The sequence below is a fragment of the Mesoplodon densirostris genome, chromosome 13 (assembly GCF_025265405.1).
Source record: "Mesoplodon densirostris isolate mMesDen1 chromosome 13, mMesDen1 primary haplotype, whole genome shotgun sequence".
In the NCBI taxonomy this organism is placed as follows: domain Eukaryota; kingdom Metazoa; phylum Chordata; class Mammalia; order Artiodactyla; family Ziphiidae; genus Mesoplodon; species Mesoplodon densirostris.
In genome coordinates, this window is record NC_082673.1 from 24,300,773 (window position 1) to 24,328,174 (window position 27,402).

At 41.7% G+C, this 27,402-nt stretch overlaps 1 protein-coding gene across 1 annotated transcript in view; it reads right to left on the reverse strand.

Annotated features, from left to right (window-relative positions):
* Window positions 1-16,894, reverse strand: part of PAG1 (phosphoprotein membrane anchor with glycosphingolipid microdomains 1) — a 134,747-nt gene extending 117,853 nt beyond the window's left edge. Inside the window, exon 1 of the mRNA XM_060116250.1 lies at window positions 16,821-16,894. The gene's annotated coding sequence lies outside the window, so the exon portion shown is untranslated. The remainder of the gene's footprint in view (window positions 1-16,820) is intronic.
* Window positions 16,895-27,402: the final 10,508 nt, after the last annotated feature.

Sequence of the window (27,402 nt, forward strand, 5' to 3'; positions counted from 1 at the left end):
CTGCCTATCATGGTGCGTGGAACACAGAAAGAACTCAATAAACACGTGCTGAATGGATGGACATGTAATGAATCACTGGCCTGCACTGCCAGCCTTGGCAAGGCTCTCACACTGTATGCAGGAGCTGACAGAAAAGTTGCCTTTTTACATGGAAGCAGACAACTGCGGTACAGTTGCATTATACAGTATCTGTGCTCAGGCGAAAGTGTGACAGAAATACAACTTCTATAAACTGATCCCGTTAAAGAAAGCTAGCATTTAAATTGTTCCTATATCTTCATAGTGGTTTGTAAAGTGAAGCATTTCTTTTTTTTGTCTCACAGCTGAGTTTTCCAAAAATTTCACGAGAAGCCCTTAAAACAGTTAGCTGTGCGTACTTGTTATCAACGCCAAAATCACCTCACGTACATTTTCCTACTTACTGATACAAATGAAAGTATTGTCATTGTCTTTGGAACAAAATAGCCCTTAACAAGAAAGCAGTAGGGTCCAGAGAGTATCGTAAACCCACTCATGTTATAACTGTTCTCAGCTCCTTTAGAAACTGTGGGACAATGGAGCATGTCCAAAGGCTCTTGTGTGCTGTTCTTGGGGAAATGGACGTGCATTGGGACCACAGAACGTCTAGAAAAGAGGCATTATAAAGAGAGCTTTTATAAAGAAAGCTATTCAAATGCATTTCTGTCCAACTCCTGGACTCATTATTGTGTAAGGAAAGATCTCAGAGACCCATAGGTACATTAAGAATAAAAGAAAACTACGAATAGATGACAGTTCCATTTTAGTACTGGCTTGCCCTCTCCCACTAACTCAGAAAAATTATATTCTGTACAATCGTTTCCCAGCAAAGACCCTGCCACCTATCTCTCTTGCAAAGGAAAGGCAAAGTGAAAATCTCCACTTGGGAACTTTAATTGGTTCTCCTGTGTGTGTCATTGTGGGGAGTGAGATGCAAGGGAACTAGCAACAGACAGGGAGGAGGGCGCCTGGCTTCAGGTTACGGAGAGTTACAAAAAGGAAAAAGGAAAACAGTTGGTTGCAAGGCTGGAAGCGAAATTATGAAAGGAAAATCAGAGCCCTGGGTGCAGCTTCATGAGGAGATAAGTACAGCCTTCACCCGAAACGGTTTCTGGCCTGCTGGGGACACATGGCCACCCGGGATTTAACAGATGAGAACACAGTCCAAGAGGGAGAAGTTGTCACACCAGCCGGGTGGGTGTAGGTGCCACTTATGGAAACCCACGCCCCTGAGCTGAAACTGAACGTAAAGCAAGGGCCGAGGGAGTCTTGCTGTTGTTTAATCTCTTCCTGTCTTTTTTTTTAAATCAATATATATTTTTTAATGGACATATAGTTGATTTACAGTGTTGGGTTAATTTCTGCTGTTCAGCAAAGTGATTCAGTTATACATATATAGACATTCATTTTCATATTCTTTTCCATTATGGTTTATCACAGGATATTGAATAGAGTTCTCTCTGCTCTACAGTAGGACCTTGTTGTTTATCCATTGTATCTCTGGATACAAAAGCTTGCCTCTGCTCACCCCAAACTCCCCCTCCATCCCTCCCCCAACTCCCTCCCCCTTGGCAACCAAACTTCCCTCCTGGTCCTTCTACAATGGCTAATTACCCTTAACAACAGACAGGTGTCCTGCCCTGGACACTGGGGGTTCTACGTGATGGCTGCATCCCCTGGGGGAGCTTTCAAGCACCACCAAGGCAGAGCCCCCGCCCTCCACCCCCAAGGGTATGTTAATCAGAATCATGGGGGGGCGGGCCCTGGGCATCAGGAAGCAGTAGACCTCCCCACGCGATGCTTTTTGCAGTCAGCGTGGAGAACCGTTGCTCTAAAGGCAGCAGGAGAGAAAGCAGAGAGACAAGATAAAAGGGAGCAGAGGGTCCACCCCAACAGAGGGGGGCAGCACCCCCGCAGCACGAAGAGGGCGAGGCCCTAGTTAAAGGAGGAAGAAAGTGCAGCAGGAACAAGGTGGGGCCCCTGTGCGCTGTCAGCCCTCTGACAACAGGAAATGTGGTAACAACCAGAAATGTATGAAAACTCAAGGAAGGCGCCCGGCGAGGGAAGACAGACTTGTCCTGGCAAAACCAAGCCAGGACAAGTTGAGCTAATCAAAGTTGGGAGATACGAGAGAAGACGAATCTTGGGAAGAGCTTGTAAAACCTGGGAGGAGACTGTCTGCTGAAGCTGGAGTAGGAGGTGGGTGTCAACCAAGACACCCCAGCATGAAGTCTACACTAGAAGAAGCGGGGTGTGGACTTCCATCACCAAACGGCAGTGATTCAACACCTTTGCACATTGAGGGTTCCCTTATAGATAGAAACTTTGGCGTCACCCTGGAAACAATTAAGAACTTTAAAAAAAAAAATAAAAGAGGTAGCGAATAATAGCATGTTCCTGAGTGCCTACCACCTTTGCCTCACATTGTTCTTTAAGAAGTTAGTACTGCCTTGACGAGGTTTTGAGTCTTCAAAAGGCAAAATTCTTGGATGTCCCTACAAATTGTTTTTCTGATGCCGGTGCGATACTGCACTCTCTTTTTTCTTCTTTGCAGAAATTGGGTCCCCTTGCTCGTAAATGGGCCCTACGGTCTGTAGTACATTCTGCCTAAGGAACGCTGCCATAAGGACATGCACACTCACATGCCACAAAAGGAAATTTACACATTGACTGAAATACTCAATGCTCATTCTACAGCTCCCTAGGAGTGCCAGGGAAGATCAGCTAAAACCCACTGCCACACAGTTACAGCTGCACCACTGGAATCTGGAAATTAACATGGGTGTGAAATTTATGATGAAAAGACTAACAAGGTTAGCTAAATGCCATTAGGCAAATTATATAAGATTATGTAAGATTTTTTAACAATTTGGAACAAGTCTGAACTGTCTTGCTTTGGACAGGTGTCCTCCTTCTAAGTTGTGAGCCCAGTAGATACCCTCTTGTCATTTTCTTCCTGTCTATCTTTCTTGAATTCTAAGTATCTTTATCTCAAGAGAACTGACTCTAGTGGATTCCCTACCCTGGTTTTTCTCTCTTCCTATAGCTGTTCAGTCTCACTGCCCACAATTTTGTGATGGGTGTGAAGGTTACCAGGCATGAGTCTGGGGCTACCTGGAATGATAGCTACCATTGTTACCTTTGGATTTTTCTTCGAGGACATCTTTTTGACCCCCAAAAGCTATCTTCATCATCCAGAGTCCTGGGCCTGGGGTGGGGGGGGCTGGACTAGATGGACATGGCTATACTCCAGCAGGGAGGTGAAACCACAAACCATAACACATCCATACCTGACCTTCATCCACAAAAACTGAACAGCTAACTTGGCATTTTGTCAAGTCTGATGGGAAGTTAATGACGTGAAAGAAAGACAAGTATACCCATGGCTAAGCTGTACGAAGTGCCGTATGTGGCAGAGGAGATTGGGCGGGGAGGTGCTGAAAAGAGGATGGGACAATTATTTGAAATGTAATATCCTGGGATACACTGGGACAGGTTCATAAACCTTCATCCACAATTTTGAAATGCAAAATTCTGTGAAAACAGTTTCTTTGTTACTTTGCTGGCAAACGAATTTGTTCCAAACCCTGACCTGAGCTGACAGGACTTTTTCTGTCCAACTAAATGTGAATATTCGTCTACTCTGCTCCAGAAATGACTGTCTACTGAGTCCCATGGGAGTATTACATAACCTACAGTATACAATCTGCATTCCCTTTCTAAAAGCTGGATTCTAAAAGACATCTGGCCCCAAAGGGTTTGGCTACATACAACTGTTGTTGACCTGCATACAACTGTTGACCTGCGTACAACTCCCCAACAGGTGAGTTCTCCAGAGTTAATCCTTCTAACATTTTCCCACATCATGCAGGTATTTCCCTGACCTCAGCTTTTCAATGATTTCTACAACATTATTTTAGTAGACAGATTCACAGGGAACAAAACAGGACAAAGCTGAAAAACAGGCATACCACATACGATTTCACATATGCTGCCTTAAACACACGTGCTTATCTTTTCCTTTGTCACATTTTTCACCGTATCAGTCTGGGAGTTCTGATACTGAGTGTACTCAATCCTGTGCCTCAGCGTGTGTATGGTATGGGTAATATGAAAAACAGAAACGTGATGCTGATCTTCAAAAAGAAGATATCAAACTACATTTTAACTGTAAAAATTAATATTCCAAATGATATGTCCATAGATTTGCCTTTTGGCAAATGGAGGCAGAAAGTGAGGAAGGAAAGGGAAAAAGATGGAGAGATTAGTGCTTGCCTGGGGCTGGCAATGAAAACACGGAATGACCACAGACGGGCACAAGGGATCTTTCTGGGGTGATGGAAAAGCCCTAAAATTGAATTGGGATGGTAGTCCCATAACTCTCTAAGTTTACTACAAATCTGTGAATTGTACACTTAAAATAGGAGACTTTTATGGCATGTAAGTTATACCTCAGTGAAGATGTGAAAAAACTAATATCCTAAATTTCTAAAGTAACACTTTTTATGTCCACACCTCATCTTTTTTCCTGATGTTTCAAATTAATACCAGCTCAAATAGGGGGAGAAGGGTGCAATCAATTGGACCCATTCCTGATTATTAAGGGAAAAGGAAAAATCTTGCTCCCAAATGACTAATTTTACATCTAGACAGAGAAGATGAGTTCTTCCAGATATTCCCCTATATTTAGCAAATGAAATAGAAATTATTTCTATTTTAACATGCCACACATGCCTCTCTAATTACAGCATGCATCACATCAAACAGTAGTATTTTGTTTACCACTCATCTTGAAAAGACAGTGGAAATTCCTAAGGACGATGCCAGTCTTCACAGTATTTTCAGGACCTACGAGGTGTTCAGTATATGATTATATTGAATGCACGGATCTCTTCGCCAGAACCATTGAACACATTTCCATTTGCTTGAACAATATAAAGCAAATTAAAAAGACATTCCTTACTTTCCAGATCAGGGCTTCTCAACCACAGCGCTACTGACATTTTGGCCCTGATAATTCTTCCCTGTGGAGGGCTGTTTTGTGCACTGTAGGATGTATAACAGCATCCCTGGCCTCTAGTCATTCACTAGATGTCAGTAGTAGCCTTCACGTCCCTACCTACCCCCTACCCTTGCCCAACAGCTGTGACAATCAAAAATGTCTTGAGACACTGCCACATGTCCTCTGGGTAGCAAAGTCACCCTTCGTGGAGAACCGTAGCTTTAAATAGAAAGAGTATATGACAGATCAGATCAAACTGTTGTGTTCGTGTTTCAACAGTGCTTTTCATGTTATCGCTTCCTAAAGCTAGTGAGAACATCAAGACAGAAAAAGCATAAACCTAGCAAATGATGATCCTCTGACCACAGGCCTTGGCCTATAATGGGGAGAAGAAAAGAAGTCCTTTCTACTCTCCCTGTAACTGTGGAGATGCAAAAGACTTGTTTTGATCCAAGGCTGACAGTTTTCAGGATATGCGGAGCTGCGAAAATCCATAAGAGATGGGTCCAAATGTCAAGTGGCCTATGGCTGTAAAACAGTAATAAAAGCAGCATGTTCACTGCCAGCACTGGGCTGTTTATTGTGAACTGTATCTAGGAGAACAATTTTGAAAATGCTACTGAATATTTAATAAAAGAAAAGATCTATAATAATTCAGGTCCTGACCAGCTGCTATTAGTAAAGCACTAAGCCAGTTGGAACCTAAAGGTTAAGAACTGTGGTGACAGAAACTATTAAATTAAGTGTAAGTTTAATACTTCAGGGTTTTATTTTTCTCAACAACCACAGTGTTTAGCGATCCTCTTCAGTACACCCTGGCACAAAATCTGAAAAGCTATTATCCATATTGTATGCTTTTAATGAGTCTCCGGACTTTTTACTGTCAATTCTTACTTTGGAGATATTGGGAATTTCACGCTGATGTTAAAAGTTCAAGATGTACATTTTGGGAAAAATGACTGTTATATAATACAGCAAAGAAAAAAATGTTCTTAACATTACCTGAATATGCTTACATATTTATCAAGATTCATAATACTTTACTGCAAAGCATCATTATTTTTTATTCAGGAAAACAAAGGAGTACGCACCTAACCTCAACACTAACAATTTAGTCGCTACAAATGACATCAGTGTAGGTTTCAGCCACTTCTGTGTTTATCAGTCTATTGCATATAAGAAAGAGCTACCGTGGACAGTTACCTGTCAATTCCTAACATTTGAAAAGGAAGCGTATCTTTTAAAATTACATTTGTAAAAATAGTTATATTTTTCTCTGCATGCCTATTGCTAAACATAAGCAGGTTTAGGACTCTGAAATATTAAGCATATAATTCCTAAATCCACTAAGAGAAAGAACGTACACAATATGCAAAAGCGCTCCATTCAGTCATGCCATAACTGTACATATAATTATGGTATTCAAATCAGATTACTAATTTAGGCGTGTTCTATCATGTCAAGTATACACTAACATAAGAAAAGCCAGAATAAAACTGAATGGGAAGAAAAAAGAGGTAAAGAAAATTTAATTACTCTTTTTAGAAAATGAAAACTCCTAGCACATAATATTAAAATATACGCTTACGGAAAGATTAGTGGGAAATGCAGCTTAATTATTCCTCTTGGTGGTGAGTAGTAAATACAGTAGTGTCCAATCACCCCAACAGGATGCTAACTCTGTGCCCTGGATTATCAAATTTGCATTTGGATGAAACTGGGACACATGAGGCATGAAATGGCCAAATTAACTTTCATTTTACTTCATTTGAATTTCCTCACATATTTTTATAAATATAAAATACAATAGAATCACATATAAAACACCATACTATTTTATATTGTTATTTAAATTCTCATATGCCTATACTGTAATTTCTTAACTACAATGGACTATGCTACTACAGTACACCATGTGTAATGATAATTACTAAAGCTAAGATAGTTGCCTAACATTTTGATAAAACTTTAAAAACTTTATAAGCCTACGGTTATTTTAAAAAATCAGCACTAATAACAAAAGATCAACCAACTGAATGTCACAAATGCATAAGCCCTTTTGGATTCAGTTTTTTTCCACTGAAGCTAAAATGTAAAATTGGCACCGTGAAGCTTGAAATTGAGATTTAAAGATAAGCACTGGTACCAGCATTTTGCTACTTGCTAGAAATTGCTTTCATCTGGAAATTGCCATTTAGCAAGGCTCATAGATATTTTTTATGAAATAAAAAAATGTAGCTTCATAAACTTTTCAAACAGCCATAAAATTCCATGTACATTTCATGATTCTAACACTTCTATGTATTAATAGTTCATATCTGCTTTAACAGTAGCAAAATTAGGTAAATCATAATTTTAGAATATCAGAAGCCAAAACCCAAGTTGTAAAACTAAAATAAGCTCTTTTGATTTATCCTGCATCATTTTACACTGCTTAAGAAAAAGACAGATGCTTTAATACTTTGTCATTAAATAGGGAACATAATAGCTGCTTTGGCGAGATAAAGCAAGCTACATCACTTAATGTATTTGGAGAATTCAGGAATGATATTATAAAAGGAAAATCAATAGTTTAAACTTAATCTGGCTGATTTATTTCACATACATGCACACACACATGTACACACAAAACGCTTCTCACCTACAACAGCCATTGCAACAACTGAAAAATAAATTTCCTTTGTATCACAGACAGCAAGTTTGACTACAGTGATTTTACAGTTTAAAATGTTGAATCCTTTTATAACTTAGATGCTTTTTTAAAGCTTTTAAGATAATGAAAGAAAAAGATGTTCATCTGTGAAAAAAGCTTTCCCCCAGTCTGACTTAATCGCATACATTTGCATGAAGAACCTGTGGCCCAGCAAATATAAAGACTGCGGCCAAGGCAGTTTCCACTATTAGTGTTTTGAGCAGACTAATTAAAAATCTCTTAAATATTCCACACCCTAATTTTTCTTTAGTAGCTATTCATGAAGACACAGGCAACATGATGGAGTGGCAAGAGGCCAGAATTTGAAATCAGAACGCCTTATCTGGGGTCCTAGGAGCTCTACCGTTTACTAGCTGTGTTATTTCCATGCAGTCATCCTAACCCTGTGTCTCAAGTTTCCTCATCTCTGCAATGGGAGTACTTCCACCTTTAGGTCAAAATTAAAGGATGAAACAAGTGAGGACTGAAATGCATGATATTAACTAAAACACATGGTAATTATTTCCACCATCCCCCCCCCAAATACTCCAGCTTGTCTATAACTTAATGATGCCTGTTTTTATAAGACAAGTGAAAATTACAGGAAACTGTACTTAATATATCTCAAATAAACCCACGAGCCAAAAGGCTCATTAGTAACTCTAACAAGATTGGTTCACAGGTCCAAACCCTCCACAGATGCTGTGGCCATGATAAAAGCTTCGCTTTTGTAAACTGTCAAATAATGTGTCATTATCACTGTCCCTTTCGGTGTGCTCATTCATGAATACAGTGAGACATGCCTGTTATGGGGAACCAAGCACTTTATGTGCCAAGAAAGTGATTCTTTCATTCTTCCCGCTTTCCCAAGGGGCCCTGTCCTGCTGTCAACGAAGGAGAAAAATGAAAGGAAAGGAAAACAAGAAACGACAATGCTAGCCTATAAGCAGCCTGAGGTTGAGGATCACGCTTTATTCGTGATTTTATTGATTTCTTTCCTTTACCCCACTCCCCGTCCACATTCCACATAGTAGGTCTCCATACGTATTGACAGGAACTAAAAGCTATATGAGAAATAGCCACTGTCATCTGTGTAGATGCAAGCGAGGAAACAGTCAGACCTGTCCCTTTGCTCTCTGCCTTTTCTTTCTATTTCATTCCTTTTGTCACACGGCTCCCGTTCCCTCATGCACCTCATCCTGCTTTGCCTCTGGCTTCTGCCACTTTGTGTCCAAGCACTTGTCGAAAACTTCCCTCACTTAATCTCACTATCCCATCTCCCTTTCTTCTGCCTGCCACCTTGGCCTTCACCTTTTTTTCATTCTACGCAGCCTCCCAGGCAGATCACAACCTCAACAACTTCAAATACACGGAAGACTTGCAAACTTTTATCTCCAGCTCAGCCTCTGTCTTGAATTCCAGAACCACAGGCTTGTGCAACTGTCAACTGAATCTCAAGTCCTGGGTGCCCCTCTTGGGCCTCACACCACACGAATCCACGCCTGAATTCATCACCTTCCCCTGCGTACTGCACCATTCTCTGTATTCACTATCACGACCAATGGCACATCTGTCCTTTCAATCACCCAAGCCAGAGCCCTGGGAGTCATCCAGCCCTAAACTCACCGTCCCCTCCCTGCTTCTCCTCTCCTTCTCCGATCCCCCCACCTTGATCAGTCTGTTCAGACCTTAAAATCCACACTAGGATTCAACAGCTTTTTTCCACAACTGCTTTTTTTCCACACCACCCTCCTCACATCCCAACCGTTCTTTACAACACGCCCAGAGTGATCCTTCTAAAACAACGACCTGAATTCATCTGAACCAAATATGGCCCACAAGACCCTTCCCGAAGTGGCTCCAGCCTCTACTCTCCATTTCCAGCTTCACCTACTGCCCCTGATGGGTACCAGTCTCGGGGAAATACCAGCTATCCCACAGACGTACCACCCTCTTCAGCTCCTTCACTGTGTTCTCCCTGGTCCCTCTGCTCAGAATGATTTTTGCCAGCTCATTGCCATCCTCAGCTGCCTGGTCCCCTCCAACTCACCCTTCCAGACTGAGATCCTGCCCTGCTTCTTAAGGGAAAGTCATCTCTTTGGAGTCAGGCACCCCTGAGGGAGCCCAGCATCTTTTAGGCACTGGTTCCAGCTGCTGTTAAGCATATTTTCTCTCCCAAGACTGAGATTCTTGAGGGAAGTGAAAGGAATCCTCTTATGTCTGAGGTTTCATCATCCAACACTATGCCTGGTATATTGATATATATCTGGTGAATGTATAAATGAGTAAATATCACTCCAACTAAATTTGACTCAAACATTGCCAAGCTTCTAGTGATTGATTATGTGTGAATGAGAGGTTCAGAGCTCTCTTTAGAAGGTGCCCTGGAAAATATCACAAGACCACTCCGGTTGCAATTCCCAAGTGCTGAATACAGAAGTTGTGGTGTTCTTGTGTGTAGCCATGTTACAGATTGGCTTTTTTATAGTTTAAGAATATTTGTCTTGTGTGGTTTTATTGCCTCTGACCTATAGCATGAGCTGCTTCAACATTAACGTTTCCCAGTAGCTTCAGCAGGTTCAGCCACCTGATGGGGGTGATGGAGGAAGGAGTTCGGGTGGAGGTGAAAGGCCAGAGTGAGTGGAAGCAACATTAACAGCAGGGACTGAGTCACAAATACAGCGAGACCTGAACCCCAAGGACCTATCTGAACACCCTTAATTCCTTACAGAACAAATTCCCGGAACGGCTTCCATATGCAACCTTGGGGCTCCCTGAAGACTGAAATGACAGATGCAGCAATGCTGACTAGTCACACCTTTTGGTACTTTCAGAAAATCAATTGAAATTGATTACTTACAAATGAATACAAGATATGATATGCGGGGACTGGGTCCTATGAAATTGAAGAGGAAAGTACAAGGCTGCTATTGATCAATTAAAACACTTTTTTAAGAAAAACCTGCCTACTCCATAAGGTTCATAGTGCGCTGTAGTTTAAGTAAAGGCCCCCCAATCAGGCCAAATTTCCCTGTCCTCTGCCATAAAATCCACACTTAGAAAATTGAATTTTTCATAAGTTTTTAATCACTCACAGGCTTGAAAATTATACAGTCCTATAAAACCAAGACGGGGGAGTGGGTGAGACATTAACATGATATACCAAAATATTATAACAGCAACAACAACAAAAATAACTCAAAACCCAAGGGATATGACAACTTTTTCTTAATGGTTTTTTTTTTTTTTTTTGCGGTACGCGGGCCTCTCACTGTTGTGGCCTCTCCCGTTGCAGAGCACAGGCTCCGGACGCGCAGGCTCAGCGGCCATGGCTCAAGGGCCCAGCCGCTCTGCGGCATGTGGGATCCTCCCGAACCCGCGACCCCTGCATCGGCAGGCGGACTCTCAACCACTGCGCCACCAGAGAAGCCCGATGGGTTTTTTAAATTGTTTGATTTTGGAAAAGTGTTTCTTACAAAAGGGCAGCTGCACAATACAGAGACCTCTGCAACAATCGTTGGCTCCAGTGTGAAATCAGGAAAAAATACAGGAGGTGGGGCTCAGGGAAACGGTTTTGAAAATACTACATGTTGGTTTTAAATTCTGCCCTTTCCCTCTGCATTTAGAGTGGAGTTAGACTAGGAGGCAGACACAGATGTGACACAATTTTCCTTTTCTGAGACAACACGCTTGCACTTTGCTTGTGAGACATACTTGTTCATTTACTTTAAAAACCATCAGTGCATCGTGAACAACACGTGACACTGCTGTACTAATATCCACTGCTGATTAAATCATTTTTGATTTAATTTTTTAGAAATCACCTAAGAAAATCTCAAGTTGCTACACTTCTCTCTTCGATGAGAATGATGCAAGTATGTGATATCAAACACAAAGTTTGCACGCGTCTCCACTGTGTCCCATGATCAGTGGAAGGCTTTATGCTTCCTATTTCACAATGCTAACATGGGGGTTTCTTTTCTGAGCTCATTGCATGAACTAAGCTTTAAGCTCTTCCTCAATAAAGATCTGGAAGACAGTGGGCACGGACCTTTCCACCATCCCTTTAGCTCTATCCTAGGGTCACTGTGGGGAGAACATGAGATAGTATAGGATTATTTTAAGAAGCACAATAGAAGATATCTATATGACACAGCTGAACCATAAGAAGGCCCCCAAATTGGATGCAGTAGAATGCTAGGCCTCATCAGACTCCTGGCCTCCACTCTTGGCTCAAAAACACACTAGTGTTATCTTGGACAAGTGCTCTGACCTTTCTAGGCCTCAGTTTTCCCTTGTGCAATAAAGGATAACAAAGTAACCACACAGGGTCACTGATTAAAGTAAATATTGTATGTATAGTTCTTAGCATGGCAGCCTGCCCACGGTAAGGGCTCTGTGTTAGCTATTCATTCCATCCAGTAAGGATGCGGCAGATAAATCATACTCGGAGCTGTCTTTCCCCACTCTCAACCCTCGCCCTCAAATTCAGCAACGTCCCAGCCTTGTGGGACTGTCTCTGCCATGTTGCACATGAACAGCTTGCTTGTAGAACCAAGACTAGTATAACCTCCAACAAGTTTCTCCCGGATGTATGAGGCAAGAGCTCTAGAAATACAATCAGCCCCAGATTCCCCAAGCCCAAAGGGAAGATAATTCAGAACAGTAGAGATGACTGGGGAGAGTAAATGGTCTTTATTCACTTTATCCATATTAAAATTAGCTCGCATTTCTTGTACGTATGTCTTCTGACAGCAAGGATAGCTAGATGTCAGAGGCAAGTTATTTGGCGATTTAGAGGTAAGCCAATAAATAGTTAACAGAGACAAAAAATAAAACTGAACTATGTAAATTCTAAAGAATGAGTTAAAAGTAAATTATGGGGTTTCCCTGGTGGCGCAGTGGTTGGGAGTCCACCTGCCGATGCAGGGGACACGGGTTCATGCCCCCGGTCCGGGAGGATCCCACGTGCCGCAGAGCGGCTGGGCCCGTGAGCCATGGCCGCTGAGCCTGCACGTCCGGAGCCTGTGCTCCGCAACGGGAGAGGCCACAGCAGTGAGAGGCCCGCGTACTGCAAAAAAAAAAAAAAAAAAAAAAAAAAAAAAAAGTAAATTATGGACTCAGGTCAAGTCACAAAAGTAACTGAGGAAGATTTATACTACAGAATGCCCCAGAGCAGAGAAGCTTTTGAAATGTAAGTAAAAACACTTGAAAGAGTAAAAAGGAATATCTGTACTCTGAAAAGGAGGGCTAAAACTGCAGAAAGACTCAGTTGACGGCAAGCACTCTACCTGGCACCCTCCTGGAAGCTCACACCCAGAGACTTTTGATTTGATTTTGTTTTTAATTGAGATGTAATTGACATATAACACTGTTCATTTCAGGTGTACAACATAATGAATCAACATGTGTATATATTGCAAAATGATCATCATGATGAGTAGTTAACATCTGTCACCTCACATAGTTACAATTTTCTTTCTAGTGATGAGAACTTTTAAGATCTACTCTCTTAGCAACTTTCAAATATGCAATCCAGTATTATTAACTATAATCCACATGTTGTACAGAGAGTTCGGACTTTAAAAAAAGCCCACTTAGAACATCTGTATTGAAGTACCTTTCAGTGGTAGGATACCAGGTTTCTTTAAATATTAAATCAGTCTGTAAGCCATCTGTGGCCTATGCGCCCTTTACAGAAATTAGATTTTTATATCTAGAAAACAGAGTAAATATTTACCAAGGGCCAGAATACTACGTAGATCTGGATGATAATCTAAGAAAGCCACAGGAAAAAAAGCCTTTCAATCATTCCCAACTTTCGGAAGTCAAGTGAAAAGTTTGACAGGCTGCGGACCAGACTTTTAACAAAGTAGAGTCCATGGGGGATTGGTTCCAGGACCCATGAGGATACCAGAATCAGTGGATGCTCAAGGTCCTCATATAAAATAGCATTATATTTGCAGAGAACCTTAACGTACGTTCTCCCACATACTTTAAATCATCTCTAGACTACTTATAATACCTAATACAGTGTAAATGCCATGTAAACAGTAAATATGTAAATGCTACAATATGTCAATAGCTGCTGGAGCAAAGCAAATCAAATTTTGCTTTTTGGAACTTTCTGGAATTAAAAAATATATATATTTTCAACCCGAGGTTAGTTGAATCCACAGATGTGGAACCCGAGGGTATGGAAGGCGAACTGGACTGCTCACACAGGACCCCTAAAACTGCTTCCCACCACACTGGTACCTTAGTACCAGTACCTTAGGCCCAGAGGAAGCATGCTTATTTAATATGAAATGTAAATTACTTCCATTTCTGAACATACAGTACACTATGCTGCAAAGTGCAGGGCCTCTCTGCCCTAGGGGTGCTCTCCAGCTGGGACTGAATTCATGCTCACAGATGATGCTGATTGTGGATCGATGGATGACCTGCTTGCGGTGGTTCACTAGGCTGTGTGGATCCTGCAGCTACATCTGCAGGCGGAAACAGACCCGGGAGTGCTGTCCTCCAGCGGGAACCCTGGGAACGGTAACATACCATTTTCTTTTTCTTGATTCTCTGAATATGTGAATAGGGAAGTGAAAAGCAATGGAATCCACTTCAAACCGAAGGAGAAAACTCATTTCACCTGCTGGCATCTCTACCGTGTGCTAATGTAGGCAAGCTTTTAAACAATAATTATGATAATAATAATAGCTCCCAGTCATGGAGAACTATCTTGTGAGTTAAGCACTTTGCATACTTTAGTGCTTAAAGTAAATTTCCTCATCTGTAAAGTAAAGTTAATAACGCACCCAGTTTATTATGTTATAATGAGGATTCAAGGAGAAGAGACGGAAAAAGCCATTTGCAAATTGAGGCCAGGGTTTGAAAGAGACAGACATGGGTTCAAATCCTAACTGCGATTTCTACTATCTGATCTCGTTGAGTTCCAGTTTCCTTTTCTCCAAAGTGGACATGAAGCTACCCACCTTGGAGAGGAATTGAAAGAGACATTAGGTCAAACACCAGCTGGTGTCTGCATTACCAGGAGGTATTCAATAAATGCTCACACCCTCTCTCCTATTATACATGTGAACTGCTTCTGTGAACCTCCATCAGCAGCCATTCAATGTCCACAGAATCCAAAGATGCATTTCCTTTCCTAACAATAATTTTACTCAGTTTAATAAGCCAGACACTGGTTCAGTAGCTTTAAATCTAGGAACTCACTTAATCCTCACCACAATCCAGAGAGACAGGTACTGTTATCCCCATTTTACAGACAAAGACACGGAGGCACGGAGTTTCGGTAACTCGCCCAGATTCAAACAGATGGTACCCAAGCTGCCAGCATGGCTCCTTAGTCTGTCCTCCTAACCATGATGAGACAGTGCATCATGTTGGGGGGGGGGGGTCAACCTGTTTGTGCTTCCATGCTCAGATGTAATCTCTTCTAGAGATGAGCAATGGCTGCTCTCACCAAGTACAAAGTGTTGACTATCTTTTCAACTTTTGAAATTACATTTTGTGTATTTTCTTAGAATTCCTTAAAAAAAACTATGATATGTTTTTAAATGAGATGCCTATAACTAGTTCATCTTGTTCCATGTGCTAGAATGCTATAAATAAATGTGCTTCTCTTTCTAAAGAGTACCTAAATAAATCCTACATCAAAACACAACCCTGAGTTTTGGTTTAAACGTTTATTACAAGTCCAAATTTAAAAAGATATATTAGGGCAGTCAATGTTATCTTTGTTAAACTAATGACTTCTATACCAAAAGAATTGGAATATTCTCCTTATTTCTAATATTCACTGTCTTAAGAGTCATAGCAGTACTGTACGGTATTTCAAAGTACTCTTGTTACAAATTTAATCAACTCAAATATTAAACATCAATGGTGATAATCTATTGCTCTGCTTAAAAGGAATCTCTAGGGGACAGATGAGAGAAAGGTTAAAGAATTCTAGAATTCTATCCTTCAAAGTAGGGCAGGGCAGCTACCTATAAATCATGCTCTTTGTTTATTAAGATAATTAAGCTTATCAGTACACTTAACTTTCAGACTCAACAATTGTCTGGCATGAACAATTTCCACTTTTTCTAAAACAAAGGGGATGTGTTCAAAGGGGTCCTCTGCAAGCTCTCTGTACAATGCATGCTATTTTAAAACATGATTTATGTGTCTAATTCCTGGCGCTGCCTTGAAAAATATACTGGGGTTTTCCTTGCACACTCCCTATTAGGAGAAGACACTCCAATTTGAAGAGTGCACTCTGTTTCAGACTGCAAGGCGCTACATCATGTCAACATTTTCATTAAATACGTTCAAGCTAGACCTTAAACAAATGGAATGCAGCCACTGCAGAGAGACAGTTATCCTGCCGGGAGGCTTACATAAGAGGTGCAGGACAGTGAGGGTGAAACCCAAGTGTCATCATCTGAACACTATTGCTTTGAGACTTGCTCACATTCTTAAAGTGTATGAAATCATACACGCTGAGCGGGTTTCTCATTTTATTTGCCTTATAGCACAGAACTCTAGGTTGACATATAAGTTCTCTTTCCCTAAAGGACTGGTCTCCAATTACAACTTCTGCCTAGGGGAAGAGAAAAGTGGGATGCGCGGGAAGCCTGGAGGCCTGAGAGGGAATGACTTAGCCCCCATCCCCAAAGACCTATCGCATCCAGGAATATTACTAGAGTCATTCCCTTGAGGACTTGGGATGGAGGTGACAGGACCCCCCTACCACCCCCCAGTGCCCCCCCCCCCCGCGCGCACACACACACACACACACACACACACACACAGACACACATAGTCAAAGGGCTTGGAATGTGCAATCAGCAGCAGGCAAAATGCCCTCAGAGCACCTGTCCTCTCACAGCACATTTCCAACTGGCACGTTCAGCAGAAGCTAGAGCCGGTTCTCCCGGGACTGCTTCCTTTCCCCGCGTGCCCTGTCCGCGGCTTCGCACCCTCAACTCCCAAGGCTGGAGCCCTGCTAACAAGAGGTGCCACCCCCAGCTTCCCACGACGTGAAGATAACAAAAACGAGCCTCCCCTTCCCGTGGCGCCCTCCAACTTCAAAAACTACAGTCAACTTACTGGGACGCAGGCGACAGGGAGCCTTCGCGGGGGACCGCGCTCCCGCTGCGCACAGAGCGCCGCGGCCCCGCACTGCCCGGGCGGCGGCGGGTGCGGGGCGAGGTGCTGCCGCTCTGCACCAGCCGCCTTGGCTCCGCAGTGCCAAGCGCGACGGCGGCGGCGACGACAGAGGTTGCACCCGGCCGCGCGGTCCCGAGCGCTGCAGCTGCCGTCCGCCACGGAGTGCGGCGCTTCGAGCCCCTGGTGCGTGTCTCCGGCTCCGAGGGAATCGGGGCTCAACAAGGAAGGCGGCCAGGGAAAAGCCGAGGCGCTGAAGCGGGGAGAGCTGCCAACCCGCTTCCAGGCGGTCGATCACATCGCAGGCGCGCCGACAAGCGAGCGGGAAGGCAGGCACGAACCACAGTCGGCACTCGCCGCCGCGCCGCTGAGAATGACAACCGCCGAGGCGATGCAGCCGTGCGGGGCGCGGGGCGCGGGGCGCGAGTGCGCATGAGCCCGGCCCTCTGCGGCACGTCACGGGGGAGGGCGGGGCGGGGAGGGGGCGAGGCGGGCGGGGCCGGGTCGGGCGCGGGGCGGACCCGGGTGCGATGCCCCACTCCTTCGTGGGAACGTACCGGAAGTCTCCCGCCTGGGGTTCGGTGAACCTTAAGATGTGTGGTTGAACTTGTTTGTCTCCAGAGTCCATTGTCTCTGAAAAATCACTGTTTAATCTAAACGATCCATAGGGCCCCTGGCAAGCCTACAAAAGCCAATTTAACTCAGGTTATAGTTTAACCTTAAAAAGCTGAGATTTAGGGGACAATGTACCTTGGCTGTACATTAAAGTAACTTACGGAACTAGTAAGAGCCCTTTTGCCCCGTCCGCACCCCAGAATCCAGAATAGTAAGTACATGAGAATCTCTAGATGGGGCCCAGGCATCATTAGAGTGTAAAGCTTCCCACGTGACACCAAGGTACAGTAGAGCTTCTCAAAGGTGTGACAGAATCTTCTGGGGATTTTGTCAAAATGCTGGTTCTGATTCAGTAGGTTTGGGCACTACGGGAGATTGTTCATTTCTAACAAGCTCTCAGACGATGTCAGCGCTGCAGGTCCAGACCACCCTATCTTGGCTACTGGAAGTGTGGTCTAGAATCCGGCGCGGAGCTTCTGGTCTGCGTTGAGAATCACCCGAGTAGCTTTCTGAAAATGCAGAGCGTATTCACGGACCCTATCTACAGTGGTTATGGTTCAGCCGCTGGGGCAAGGTGGGTCTCTGGAATTCCATTCCTAAGGAGCACTCTCAATGAGTCTGATATAGGTGTTGTTTGAACCAAACTTCAGGATATTAGACCAGCAACTAGGAGCTGGGAATAGACCTTTGCAGTGAGAAGCACCAAGCCGGGTATTGAACTCAAGACATCTGACTGCAAGTACAACTCCAGTTGGCGCTTCATCTCACTAGTCCAAATTTTCTACAATTATTATGCATTACTTTACTTAGTAGGAAAAATATATAAATCATGTTAAACACACACACAACGCACACACTGTATTCCTTACACATATCATTCAAGGAGGCTTAAATCTGGCCTGGGAAGAAGGCTGATCAGGAGGGGAGGTATGGGAGTGGGGAGCAAAGTGATGGAGTAAGAGATGTTAGATGGCCTGTTCCATAGTGCATTGCAAAGGGAAGGCTGTGTAGCAGGAAACAAACCTAGGTCCTGGAAAGGTGCCTTGGAGAAGAAGATCCAGGGACTAGACGTGGTCTCCTGTCCGGTAGCACAGGGTGAAACTCAGGTATTCCAGAACTTACTAATGTATGGTACGGCATCTACATTACCTCACTGAAATCTCACAATGGTCTCGTAAATTGGATAAAAGAGATTTATGCTCATTTTACAGATTTTAAAATGTTGACTTGCTCAAGCAGTGGGACTTGAATGAGAATACAGATCTGAGTGTTAGACGCAGCTTCTATAACTCTAAGGAAAACGATTCAGATCTTACAAGAAAAATGCTTTCTGTTTATTATTCACATCCTTTAAAGGCTGTGCCTAAGTTTTGAGTTAGAAAAGCTTTCATGTTTGGAGGGAAGAAATCCATTTTGCGTCTTCACAGCAGTTTTGCAGCTCCACAAATCGGGCTACATTACAGTTACACAGGGCAGGCTTCACTGAGAGGTTCAAAGAGCGACACTCACATTTTCTGGTGACAAATGTGATTACCATCTTCATTTTATCCAGGCCCAAAGAAGCTAAGTGATTTAGGCAAAATCCAGGCAAGAGCCAGTCTCAGGCCTCTGTCCTTCTCCCCTGCTCTCCTGTCACCAAATGACCTCCTGAAGATTGTTTTACATTTCCAAATTTTTACTGATTTGCCCTCAGTAAATTAGAACCTAAAGGTATTCCAAAGTCACTCCTTGATATAGAACCGTAAGTGTCAGGAACAATTCTTATGCTTGCAGTAGATGCTCTGGACTATATTCCCAATGTGAATAAAGTTTTGGAAGAAAGTGTGTGATGTTTATATGCAGTCTCCCAATCCAGAGGTTTGCTTTGGAATGCTATACTGTAAACTATGTCTGACCCACCTTTGTCTTTACTTCCAGTATAACTCTTCCATTAGAGCTATTCCTCTGTGTGATTATGAAAAAATTAATAAATGAATGCCTAATTAAAAGAGAATTCTCTATAAATGAGGGAGATGGTTGTGGAAATCTGTTAGTTCGGTTTTTAATAAGAAAATATTTTAAATTACAAAAACCACAAAGTTAGCATAACAATCATGTTGGGACTTTTAGGAGAGGTGTTAATTACATTTCTTCATCCATTTCACTCAAAGAGATTCTTTGACGTGAAAATCTTCCACCCTCTGCCTAATTCATAGTGATAGTCCAGGTCAGAGAACTGTGGGGAGTCCAGGGGACTGGCAAAGCTGAGACAGAAGTGGGCACATAGAGTTAGATTTCACCAGCGAAAAATGAGGTTGCCATAAAAATGAACATGAGTTGTTCTTGATTTTTTGGACATGGTTTATTACCAGGTTTGCCTTGTTTGAGCACGTGCAGCTGCTAGTAACTTCACTGGAAACCAAAACTGAATCCCTGGTGGGATGTAGGGGTGGGGGAGGTGGAAGTGGAGATAGGTAGGTTAGCATTCAGTCTTTCTTATCCTGGGCAACTTTTGAAAACTATTGAAAAGCCCAATTCCTCTTTCCCTGACACAGGAAAGTTAAGAAGCACCTGAATTTCAAATGCTTACTTCTCAACTGTTTGTTCTAAAGAGTTTGTTTAGAACTTAGGACAGCCTGATCTGGATTTTTCAGGCTAGCTCCAAAATGTTTTTTAAACCTACAAATAAATTAATATAGTGTTTACTGCAACTCCAAGCTTGAAAGGAAATAGGTGCTGGATGAGGATTCTGGCTCAGTGGTAAGAGAGGGGTCTGGGGAGGGGAGAATGGAATTTAGGGACCAAAGAGGAAGACTGCTTATGGTCTTGGTGGCTGAGAAGCAGAGGCTGACAAAGACTGTTTATCAGTAGCCTCTGAGATGAACTTTGGAGAAGTATGAGCCTGTGACCAAGAAGAGAAATAGCAGTTGAACCTGTACCTGTAGCTTAGCACTTGCATTTCCTTAAAGTGTTAAGGTGCCACGTTTGACTTAATCTGTAGGAATGAATGATTAACGATTACTAAATAGGTTATAAATCCCTTATAAATAGATGCATGCTTAAAGAACTACTGCAGAAATGTACATTCAATTTTAATCTCTAAGAATTACCTACCCCTCCCTCCCAAGCAAGTTGTCCACTAATAGAAGGAGAAGGCGGCCAGTTGAGAGACCATGTGCACAGTTGGAACCACACAGAATTGTCTGGCTCTGGCTTCCAGCATCCCCATCTGTCAGCTGTAATCACATGGCTACCATCTTTGATTACCTAACATGGAATAACAATAGTTTTAAGCACATAGTAGGTTCCTAATGAATGCCAGATATTAGGGTTAGCTTTTTTTTTCTCCTAGAGTTAAAGGCTGTAGATAAATGTCTCCTAAAGCCCATTTTATCATTTTAATGTAAGCAATGATTAACCATAGTTTGTAAGGGAGTGCTTTCCCTTTTTGACAGAAGACTTAAGAATGACTTTAGGCCTCCTCTGAGAACAGGGAAACCATGAAGAAAAGGCTTTCAGGGGAGATCAAAACAAAGCCTGCTAATGTTACTCTCTGGCCTCCCACTGTACTGCAAAGGAAAAGGCAGGGCTTAGGACTTGACACTTCCAGATCTTTCTATTGGGAGAAAGAAATTATGATGGGAAAGAGACAGTACTTACAGAAGTGAGAACAGAGAGTGTCTTAAGGAAATGTCTTTACATTACAGACCAAAGAATGGATACCCATCATCCTTTGTCATCCTGACCTTACATATTCCTGAAATTTCTATCCTGACATTGCTGCTCGAGATTCGTGGCTGTAAAAGTGATGTGAGGATGTGTTACTCATCATGTTGACCGAGATTCCTTGGGTTCACTTTTTCCCTCTTCTGCTTTTATCACTTCCATAGAATACAATTCTCACAAGCTCAAGTTTGAAGTAAGCGTCAGAGAAAACCGTGTGTTTCATTATCAGCCAACAAACAAAAATTCAAGATTGAAAAAGGAAGGTGTGTACAGTTATGGAGAGTTTTACTTCCAGGAGGAGCTAGTTGCCCGCTCTCCAGTCAGAAAGATACGAAAAGCTTTCAGGGGCTAAAGCATGGCTGTCATTTTTTTCTCCATTCCTACCCTCTCAACGTTTTTTCAGCAAATGGACTTTTCTGCTCTCAGTCCTGTATCCTCCCTGGAGCGCAGCCGTATCTCGTCGTGGAGGCACACAGGATGACAGGGAGGGGAAATTCAGTATACTGTGGCTTTTTCTTTGAACCAGAAGCCCATTTAGGACTGGAGGAATGTGCACTGTTTGCTTGACTTTCTTCCTCAGTCTGTCTAAGGTTACTTATCTGGAAAATGCGGATAGTAAAAGTAGCTCTTGGGCTTCCCTCGTGGCGCAGTGGTTGGGAGTCCGCCTGCCGATGCAGGGGACACGGATTCCTGCCCCGGTCTGGGAGGATCCCACATGCCGCGGAGCGGCTGGGCCCGTGAGCCATGGCCGCTGAGCCTGTGCGTCCGGAGCCTGTGCTCCGCATCGGGAGAGGCCACAGCAGTGAGAAGCCCGCGTACCGCAAAAAAAAAAAAAAAAAAAAAAAAAAAAAAAGCTCTTATTATTCTCTGAAAGAGTCCGCTATTTACCTATTCCTACTTCCCCAGGAAGAAGGAGCATTTAGTTTCTGCTGAACTCTTTTCCCTTCCTTACTCCCAAAGAGAACACCTTCTAGAGAGGGATGCTAGGGAGGACTAGGGACAGTGAGGGCTCCCCGAAGTTTCCGTACACTTGGCAGTGATCAACCCTACTATTCTGAACAGGCAACAAAACTCCTGGAACTTGAGATGTTGCTTGTGTGGTTGGTGGTCACACTCTCAGTGGAGACTCAAACGTATTGGTTGGCGGATGAAAAAAAGTACAAGCATGTAGCCTGAAGGAAAGGCAGACCCTGGAGATTTCACAGCAATTCACATAGAAGAATTCCCAGAGGCAAAAGCCATAAAATAAACCATCACTCCAAGAGGTCTTGTAAAAACAGCAGTTGGTTTTAGAAATATTTAATCCCAAATTCCACCAAAGCGCACATGGTATTTCCTGTTTCTGGAGACGCAGAAGAAAATTAAGCCCTGTCTGAAAGAAAGCAAGCAGAGCCAGATGTTGGTGTTGGTAATGATCTGCAGAGCCTAACACTCATGTGGCAGCAGTTGGGGGAGACGTACGACAGCTGTCTGAAGCCATGGGAGCTTAATTTCTCTTGGCTAGAAAAGAAACAAAGTGTAGAGCCTGTTTTGTGTATAAATACAATGGACAGCTGAGCCCAAGAGACATTATTTTGGTTTGTAGAGCCAGTAACAGCAATTTTACATATTATTTATATTCCTTTGACATACTTTGTCCAAATCACTTATTCAAGAATGTTCAGTATCCAACCAACTATAATGCCATTCTAAAGTGATTTTTTTTTCAGAAAATACTAGACTATTAGATTTTAAAACCAATTATAGGCAATTTGATAGTAGTTTGCTTTGTCTATATTAGTAATTAGAATTTGGTTCTGAAAATACATGACTGGGCTTCTTGATAAGAAGAGCCTTGGGTATATAGGAGTGATTACAGTCTACTTTATCTTTTGCTATACCCCACCTTGATTCTTCTGCTTTGGTCAAACTGGTTTGCTCTTCATTGCTTCACATCCTTTGTACTTTCTTGCTTTAGTGTTTCACTGTTTTGTTTTGTTTTGTTTTTCATTCCCTGTGTTATTTAATTATATTCAATTGACTTTTATGCTGATAACATTTTCCCACTTTAACAATTTATTTATTTATTTCCCCTCTTTTAAAAAATTGAAGTATAATTGACCTAGAACACTATGTTAATTCCAGGTACATAACATAGTGATTCAATATTTCTATACATTACAAAATAATCACCAGGATATGTCTAGTTACCATCCATCACCATACAAAGTTGTTACAATACTATTGACTATATTCCCCATGCTCAACATTTTATCCCCATGACTCATTTATCTGTAACTGGCTGCTTGTACCTCTTAATCTCCCTCACCTATTTCACTTATCCTTCCACCCCTACTCCTCTGATGACCACCTGTTTGTTCTCTGTATCTGTGACTTCATTTCTGTTGTGTTATGTTTATTCATTTGTTTTGTTTTTTAGTTCCACATATAAGTGAAATAATATGGTATTTGTCTTTCTCTATGTGATTTATTTCACTTAGCATAATACCCTCTAGGTCCATTCATGTTGCTGCAAATGGCAAGATTTCATTCTTCTCTATGGCTAATATTTTATTGTATGTGTGTGTGTGTGTATATATATATCACATCTTTTGCATTCATCTATCAATGGACATTTAGGTTGCTTCCTTATCTCAGTTGTTGTAAATAGTGTTGCAATGAACAAAGGGATGCATATATCTTTTTGAATTAATGTTTTTTTTTTTCCCTTTGGAAAAACACTCAGAAGTGGAATTGCTGGATCATATGATAATTCTATTTTTTACTTTTTCTGGAACCTCCATATTGTTTTCCATAGTGGTCATACCAATTTGCATTCCCACAAACAGTGCACAAGGATTCCCTTTTCTCTACATCCTTGCCAACACTTTTTATTTGTTGTCCTTTTTTTTTTTTTTTTTGCGGTATGTGGGCCTCTCACTGTTGTGGCCTCTCCCGTTGCGGAGCACAGGCTCTGGACGCGCAGGCTCAACGGCCATGGCTCACGGGCCCAGCCGCTCCGCAGCATGTGGGATCTTCCCAGACCGGGGCACGAACCCGTGTCCCCTGCATCAGCAGGCGGACTCTCAACCACTGCACCACCAGGGAAGCCCTTGTTGTCCTTTTAATAATTGTCTATTCACGTCCTCTGCTCATTTTTTAATCAGTTTTTTTAATGTTGATTTGTATGGGTTCTTTGTTTATTTTGGATATTAACCCCTTATCAGATACATCATTTGCAAATTTCTCTCCTATTCATTAGGCTGCCTTTTCGTTTTGTTGAGAGTTTCCTTTGCTGTGCAAAAGCTTTTTACTTTGATATAGTCCCATTTGTTTATTTTTACTTTTGTTTCCCTTGCCTGAGGAGACATATCCAAAAAATATTGCTAAGACCGATGTCGATAGCATACTGCCTACGTTTTTTTATAGGTATTTTATGGGTTCAGGTCTTACATTTAAATCTTTAATCCATTCTGAGTTTATTTTTCCATATAGTATGAGAAAGTAGTCCAGTTTGATTCTTTTGCATGTAGCTGCCCAGTTTTCCCAGTATTATTATTGAAAAGTCAGTCTCTTCCCCATTGTATATTCTTATCTCCTTTATCGTAGATGAATTGTCCACAGAGTGTGGGTTCATTTCTGGGCTCTCTATCCTGTTCTATTGAACTATGTATCTGTTTTTGTACCAGTACCATATTGTTTTGACTACTGTAACTTTGTAGTATGATTTGAAATCAGGGAGCTTGATACCTCTAGCTGTGTTCTTCTTTCTCAAGATTGCTTTGGCTACTTGAAGTCTTTTGAGTTTCCACACAAATTTTAGAATTATTTGTTCTCATTCTTTGAGAAATGCCACTAGTTTTTAAATAAGGATTGCATTGAATCTGTAGATTGCCTTGGGAAGTATGACATTTTAACAATTAATTTTTTCAATCCATGAGCATGGTATATCTTTCCATTTGTTGTCTTGTCTTCAACTTCTTTCATCAATGTCTTGTAATTTCTGAGCACAGGTCTTTTATCTCCTTGGTTAGATTTATTCCTAGGTATTTTATTCTTTTGGATGCAGTTGTAAATGGGATTGTTTTCTTAATTTCTCTTTTTGATAGTTAATCATTAATGTATGGAAATGCAACAGATTTCTGTAGATTACTTTTGTATCCTGCAACTTTACTGATTTCATTTATTCTAATAGTTTTTTGGTGGTGTCTTTAGGATTTTCTTTATATAATATCATGTCACCTGAAAATAGTGACAGTTTTACTTGTTCCTTTCCAGTTTGGACTCTTTTTATTTCTTTTTCTTGTCTGATTGCTGTTGAATAAAAGTGGCAAGAGTGGGCATACTTGTCTTGTCCCTGATCTTAGAGGAAATGCTTTCAGCTTTTCACCATTGAGTATAATGTTGCCTGTGGTTTTGTCATATATGGCCTTTATTATGCTGAGGTATATTCCCTCAACACCCACTTTGTTGAAAGTTTTTATCATAAATGAATGTTGAATTTTATCAAAAGCTTTTTCTGCATTTATTGAGATGATCATATGATTTTTTTTCTTCAGTTTGTTAATGGATACACCACAATGATTAATTTGCAGGAACTGAACCCTCCTTGTATCCCTGGGATAAGTCCCACTTAATCATGATGTATGAGCCTTTTAAGGTATTCTTGAATTTGGTTTGCTAATATCTTGTTGAGGGTTTTTGCCTCTATGTTCATCTGTGATATTGTCCTGTAATTTTCCTTGTTTTATTGTGGTATCTTAACTAGCTTTGGTACCAAGGTGACACTGGCCTCAGAATAAGTTCAAGAGTGTTCTTTCCTCTGCAATTTTTTGGAATGGTTTGAGAAGGATGCTATTAGCTCTTTAAATGTTTGGTGGAATTCACCTTTTAAGCCATTTGGTCCTGGACTTTTGTTTTTGGGGGACTTTTTAAAAATTATTGATTCAATTTAATCAGTCTCTTTATATTTTCTATTTTTTCTGATTCAGTCTTAGGCAATTGTACATTTTTAAGAATTTATCCATTTCTTCTAAGTTGCCCATTTTATTGGCATATACTTGTTTATAGTAATCTCTTATGATCCTTTGTATTTCTGTGCTGTCGGTTGTAACTTCTCTTTCATTTCTGATTTTACTTATTTGAGCCTTCTCTCCTTTTTTCTTGGTGAGTCTGGCTAAAGGTTTATCAATTTTGTTTATCTTTTCAAAGAACCAGCTCTTAATTTCCTTGATCTTTTCTACTACTTAAAAAAATCTCTATTTCATTGTTTCTGCTCTGATCTTTATGGTTTCTTTGCTTCTACTAAGTTTGAGTTTTGTTTGTTCTTCTTTTTCTAGTTCCTTTAGGTGTAAGGTTAGGTTGTTTTTGAGATTTTCTTCTTTCCTGAGGTAGGTTTTTACTGCTATAAACTTCCCTCTTAGAACAGCCTTTGCTGTTTACCATGGATTTTGAGTCATTGTGTTTCCATTTTCATTTGTCTCCATGTATTTTTAAAATTTCTTCTTTGATTCCTTCAGTGACTCATTGGTTATTTACCAGCATAATGCTTAACCTCCTCATGTTTTTTGAGGGTTTTTTTTCGTACTTTATTTCTTCACTGTTTTTTTTTTTTTTTTTTTTTGCAGTATGTGGGCCTTTCACTGTTGTGGCCTCTCCTGTTGTGGAGCACAAGCTCCGGACGCGCAGGTCCAGTGGCCATGGCTCACGGGCCCAGCCGCTCAGCAGCATGTGGGATTTTCCTGGACCGGGACATGAATCCGTGTCTCCTGCATCAGCAGGTGGACTCTCAACCACTGCGCCACCAGGGAAGCCCTTCACTGTTGTTTTTTACTCAAGTCCTCCTTTCCCACTTCTGTCCTTCAAATACCAGACATACTTTAATGCCTAATGCATATCTCACCATGTCCATGTAGTTGACCTTGATCATCATAGCTCTCCTGCTGGACAGATCTCTACTCCTGTTGGGAAACTATAACACCTACTGTCTATATCATCCATGTGGCTCTTATCCAAAACTGTTCCTGTTTCCTAGCACAGACCTTCAAAAACCCTTGGAGTTTCTTGGGTGATAAGAGTGTCTTATGATATACATAATGAACTTCTTTGGACCATACCTGAGTTTATGCTAGTGAGATATGGAGGAAAACCAGCCATGTGCTTAGAAGGTTGGAAATTTCAGCCCCACTACCTGACCCTGGGGAGGGGAGAGGAGCTGGAGATTGAG